The 6,032-nt window shown below is 37.1% G+C and overlaps 1 pseudogene; it reads left to right on the top strand.

The window, feature by feature from the left end:
• The first annotated feature begins 1,455 nt into the window (after positions 1-1,455).
• Positions 1,456-3,015, top strand: LOC100339665 (nucleosome assembly protein 1-like 1; annotated as a pseudogene).
• Positions 3,016-6,032: the final 3,017 nt, after the last annotated feature.

Below are 6,032 nucleotides of genomic sequence, written 5' to 3'. Positions count from 1 at the left end.
ACCAAATAGCTGCCCAAATTTAGATATTTTGGTCAATAGTGGTACAATTTACATACAAAAGACATCCTGGAGAGCTGCAGGACAGACATGTGTCCAGGCCCATAAGATTATATTCTTTTTTTTTTTTTTTTGACAAATAGGGATATAGACAGTAAGAGAGAGACAGAGAGAAAGGTCTTCCTTCTGTTGGTTCTCTCCACAAATCCCCAAATGGCCGCTATGGCAGGCACTGCACTGATCCAAAGCCAGGAGCCAGGTGCTTCTTCCGAGTCTCCCATGTGGGTGCAGGAGCTCAAGCACTTGGGCCATCCTCCACTGCCCTCCCAGGCCACAGCAGAGAGCTGGACTGGAAGAGGAGCAACCGAAACTAAAACCCGGAGCCCATAGGGGATGCCAGCGCCGCAGGCCAAGTGAGCCACGGCATCGGCCCCAAGGTTATATTCTTGAAGTGTGGTTGGGTTAAGCTTTAAACTTAAGTCTCCAGCTCAAATTCTAGTTGCACCACTAATCACCGAAAAATACAATTGCTCCAACATTTGTGCTCTACTTCATAAGGAATCCCTTTCTATTTATTGTTCTCAAACAGTGCACACCATATGATTTTGCTCAATAATAAACTGTTGACTGTGCAAAGTAGACAACTGTGACTTGTTTTGAAACAACAGTGAAATTTTACTCACAGTGGTGATAACAATGTCAGAGTTATCCTTTTGTTTTATGTTTGCCTTTTTAAAAAGTTATCTTGAAAAGTAAGACTTAGTGGAGTTCAATATCATCTTGACACGTCCAATTCTTTTTATTTCCCTGTCAGAATATCAATACTTAAGAAAAAATAACAGAAATGAATATTGGCAGGTACTAATTTGTTTAATGCATGGAGTGAATGCAGGCACACAGAATGGAATAGAAGATCAAGGAATAAAGACATATGTCTAGTAGATAGCATTTTAAAGACCTGTTGTAAGTTTTCCTTAAGTATTATTACTAGACCTAAAATACTTTTTAAAGAAAGAGTCTTTTAATAACAGAGTGAAAATATCTCAAAATACTAAGAGTTTGAAAGGATAAAAGAAAAATTCATCTATAAGAAAAAACAAACAGAAAACATTGTATATTTGATATGTGTAGATGAGAAATGCAAAAAATAAACAAAGTAATCCAAGACTTATTGATTAAGTAAGTAACCCTTATATGTTATTAAAATGCCACTAATTCACTGTTTTAGCACCATCTGTGTGCGGCGCTGCCTCCTGCTCCTCCCGCCGGCCGCTGCGGTCGCCCTCAGTCACTGGCTGCACAGCTCTGGCCTCCTGGCTCCCTCTACTAGCAGCCCGATTGGACGTTTGGTACAGCTGCTTAAGACACCATTTCCCATAACCAATATCTGAGTGCCCGGATTTGAGTTAAGGCTCCACTTCTGTTAATTCTTGGCACCCTGAGAAAGCAGCAGATATCTGGAGTTCTTACACCATGGCAGACACTGATACAAAGAACAGTCTGAACTTGATCAAGATTTGGATGAAGAAGAAGAAGAAACTGGTGAAGAAACAAAAATCAAATCATGTCAACTGACTGTTCAGATGACGTAAAATCCTCAGATTCTTGCAACTCTTCAAGAAAGACTTGATGGTTTGGTAGAAACACACACAGGATACATTGAAAGCCTGCCCAGGGTAGTTAAAACAGGAGTGAATGCTTTCAAAAACCTGCAACTTAAATGTGCACAGATAAAAGCCAATTTCTATGAGGAAGTTCATGATCTTGAAAGGAAGTATGCTATTCTCTATCAGCCTCTATTTGATAAGCGATTTGAGATTATGAATACAATTCATGATTCTACAGAAGAGTGTGAATGGAAACCAGATTAGGAAGATGAAATTTCAGAGGAGTTGAAAGAAAAAAAAAAAAAAAAAGCAAGATAAAGATGAGAAAAAGGATGAAGAAAAAGAAGACCCCCAAGGAATTCCTGAATTTTGATTGACTGTTTTTTAAGAATGTTGGCGGCCGGCGCCGCGGCTCACTAGGCTAATCCTCCACCTTGCGGCGCTGGAACACTGGGTTCTAGTCCCATTTGGGGTGCCGGATTCTGTCCCGGCTGCCCCTCTTCAAGGCCAACTCTCTGCTGTGGCCAGGGAGTGCAGTGGAGGATGGCTCAAGTCCTTGGGCCCTGCACCCCATGGGAGACCAGGAGAAGTACCTGGCCCTGCCATCGGATCAGCGCGGTGTGCCAGCCGCGGTGGCCATTGGAGGGTGACCCAACGGCAAAGGAAGACCTTTCTTCTCTCTGTCTCTCTTTCTCACTGTGCACTCTGCCTGTCAAAAAAAAAAGAAAAAAAAAAAAAAAAGAATGTTGGCTTGCTCAGTGACATGGTGCAGGAACATGGTGAACCTATTCTAAAGCACTTGACAGATATTAAAGTGAAGTTCTATGATGCAGGGCAGCCTGTGAAACTTGCCTTAGCATTCACTTTGAACCCAATGAATATTTCACAAATGAAGTGTTCATAAAGACATATAGGATGAGATCAGAACCAGAGGATTCTGATCTCTTTTCTTTTGACTGATCAGAAATTATGGGTTGTATGATGTGGCAGACAGATTTGGAAAAAGAAAAGAACGTTATTTTGAAACTGTTAAGAAGAAGCAGAAACACAAGTGAAGTGGGACAGTTTGTACTGTGACTAAAACAGGTTCCAATGACACTGCTAATTTTTTGCCCCTCCTGAAGTTCCTGAGAGTGGAGATTTGGATGATGCTGCTGAAGCCATCCTTGCCGCAGACTTTGAAATTGGTCACTTTTTACATGAATGTATCATCCCAAGGTCAGTGTTATACTTTACTGGAGAGGCTATTGAAGATAATGATGATGATTATGATGAAGAAGATGAAGAAGCAGACGAGGAAGGGGAAGAAGAAGGAGATGAGGAAAATGATCCAGACTATGATCCAAAGAAGGATCAAAACCCAGCAGAGTGCAAGTGGCAATGAAGCAGGATGGTTTACCTTCTGCTTCCCTGGAAAAGGATGAATTTGCATCATTTGACAAGCCTATTTCAAGTTTTTTTGTGCTTCTATATGATTTATTTTTACTGTAAGAGGTTTTGTAAAAAAAATTATCAAGTGCCACAGAATGACATTGTGTTTTGGCATCACAAAATGTAGCTTGTGCATTTGTCGTCCTCATATACCTATTGACCACAAAGATAGGCTCTACAACAAAAACTCTATTGTGAAAGGAGGAAAAAGTGAGCCCTCTTTAAAAGTAAAACTCAGCTGTACAAGACATTAACACACTGCAGCTCAACAACAAACATCAAGGTTCTATCTTGTAAGGATTCTGGTTACGGGGTCACCCTCTTAATTTGTCCTCAGTGTTCAAGAACGATACTAGTCCTCATATTCTCTCCTCCAGACATGCCTTGCTCAGTCATAAACTCAAAATGAGAACTGCTGCCTAGATTGTCTCCATTCTTACCTCCAAGCATAAGCTCATTTCTTATAGAAAGTCCCCATTTCCACAGGTATCACTCCTACAAAGAATTTCTCTAATACATTCGAAAGGGAAAGGAGGGAGTAAAATTGATTACTTTAATACTGTGCTAGTAACTAAGTGACTTTATAATTCCCATCTTATTTCTAATTTACAGGTAAGTCAAGAAATAGGATGTGAGAAAATGAGAGAACATGAAAATTCATGAATGTGATGGTAAATGTTATATAAAATAATGACCTTAAAGAAAGTCTAAACAGCATTCTGTTATTTTTATCCATTATTTCATTTACCAGAACAATCTTGTGATGTCACTCATTGTATGATGACCCTGCAGTCACTTCACATAGAAGCCTGTGAACTTTAGGATGAATATATACAAACAGCTTATTGAAATAGATGACCCCCTAGAGTCCCCGACTGTTAGCAATCGGAAGTTTTGTCCAAGCAAAATAGACTCTCAGAATGCCTTATTTAAACATCTCAGTTTATAAATGAGTACTTTCTTTCTCTTTTAGCATCAGTAGGGAAAAACAATCTCTGCATAACAGACTTTGATGTATTCAATTGATCTGTATCTGAGACATCCTGGGAGGGTTCGGAAGGGACTTCTGTGGAATTGAGATGTTCCTTACTCAATGCTTCATTTATTAAGCCATCCGTTTGGCCTTGGAAACAAACACAAATGTACTGGTTCATGTAACCTTTAAAATAATTATGGGCAGAGTCGGTAAAATTTTGCTTCAGTTTGCTATTCTTTATATACTTAAGGATATATTAAACTATAAAATGCCCAGTGCAGTTTTGGTAACAATTGATATGAATATTTATTTCCATTTAGAAAGGCCACTGACAATAAAGTCCTGGAAGGGTTACTATCAAAGCATGCATTTAAGATACAGTTTTGATAAAATTGCATTATATGTTTTTGAATTTTTTTAATGCTTGCTTTTAGAAGCAATTTGGATTAAAACATTTAGGTATGATTTTTTGTTCTAACTTAATCAGATTATAAAATCTATCGTATGAAGGCACTCTCAAAATGTGTTGAATCAGATTCCTAAATGGTCCCAGAGAGGTTTAATTGATATGTTTAAGTTCACTTTTATCAGGAGCTTTAAAAAATAATAAATCTGAATCATGTTAGTTAACATATCTTTCTGGTACTTTTACATCAACTGAACTACGTATATTCTTCAAAGTCTACATTATTAAAGTATATATTTGTCATCAGCTAATGGCCGTGCTGAATTTTATTAAATTTTATCATAGTAGAACATTTCAAAAAGCATGTGGCAAACAGAAAAGCATGGAGAAGGTCCTATAACAGTTCAGTTAATGTCTGTTTATCTATTTATTACTTCTAAATGTGCCAGCCAGGACTGAAAAAGATGTGTGGAAAAATAAGAAAGTGTTTATCATAAACTCAAATCCTGATCCAAAGCAGGTGTCACGTCTCTGTTTCTTGTTAGTTCATTTTCCAGGATTCCTTTTGAGGATTCATCATAGAATTCTAAGTGTTGTGTCCACTGAGATTTGCACCACTTGTTCAATCTATTTATACTGAGTTAATTAAGTGATAATCCCAAAGTATCAGAGGACATGTGAAGTAATAAATGCCTGCTTCACTCTCAGGCAGACTGAGACCACATGGTGGGAAGCCACAGAATGGAAGACTGTTTTATTACCTAATGTCATATTCTGCTGTATAGGGAATATTTCTATTAAACAATCTGTTCTATGATTTTCAGAGGCTTTATATCTTTCATTGGATAATGAATGTGATGCTTCTGAATGAGATGCAAGTCAAGATGTGGAGTTTATAATTTAAGTGAGGGATTGGCAGTCTTGGTAAAATTGCTTGGCAAAATAAATGAAAATGCAGCCTCATTTTCAAGTTGTTTAATGATTTCCATAAGTGTATAAAGAAAAACCTCAAAATTTCCTTTATTCTCAACTCCAAATTTATCCTACATGTTCTAGGAAATACATACATAAAAACACAAAATATTCATTTATGAATTTAGTGTAACCAACTGCATGTTTAAATGTTTAACAACTTCATTCATTTTGTTGAATAAAGAAGGAAATAAAATTCATTGTTTTATTAGCACTACAGATAGTTTTGAGCTAAAAGAAATAGTTGAATGTATTTATGTTTTAGAAATCCCCTGACTGATGTTTAGCCATAAACCAGGTGTGAAACTATAGCTATTTCCAACAATTAAAAAATATTAAGAATAGATTGGTGAAGTCTGAAATCTCACTTTGCATTAAGAGTCATATAGTCTCCTGATGAAATTGAGATCAGGGTGATGTTCTTTCAAAGATAATCGGAGAGGAATCCTTGAGAGAAATAGGACTGAATTCCTATCAATTTAAAATGTTTGTAAAAAATAAATATGTTTAGGAGCTTAAATGAAAATGAATGAAATTAAGAAATTTTGTAATTATTTAAGCCTAGGTTGTGTTGTTACTATTTTTGTTTCAAAATTATAAAACATTTACCTTGATAGCCATTGGAGGTAGGGGAGAGCTGAAA

The sequence above is a fragment of the Oryctolagus cuniculus genome, chromosome 8 (genome assembly GCF_051225735.1).
Source record: "Oryctolagus cuniculus isolate XC-2025 breed Fujian yellow rabbit chromosome 8, ASM5122573v1, whole genome shotgun sequence".
Taxonomy (NCBI): Eukaryota; Metazoa; Chordata; class Mammalia; order Lagomorpha; family Leporidae; genus Oryctolagus; species Oryctolagus cuniculus.
Note: the sequence above shows the minus strand (reverse complement) of the source record. Positions and strands in the feature narration are given on the sequence as shown.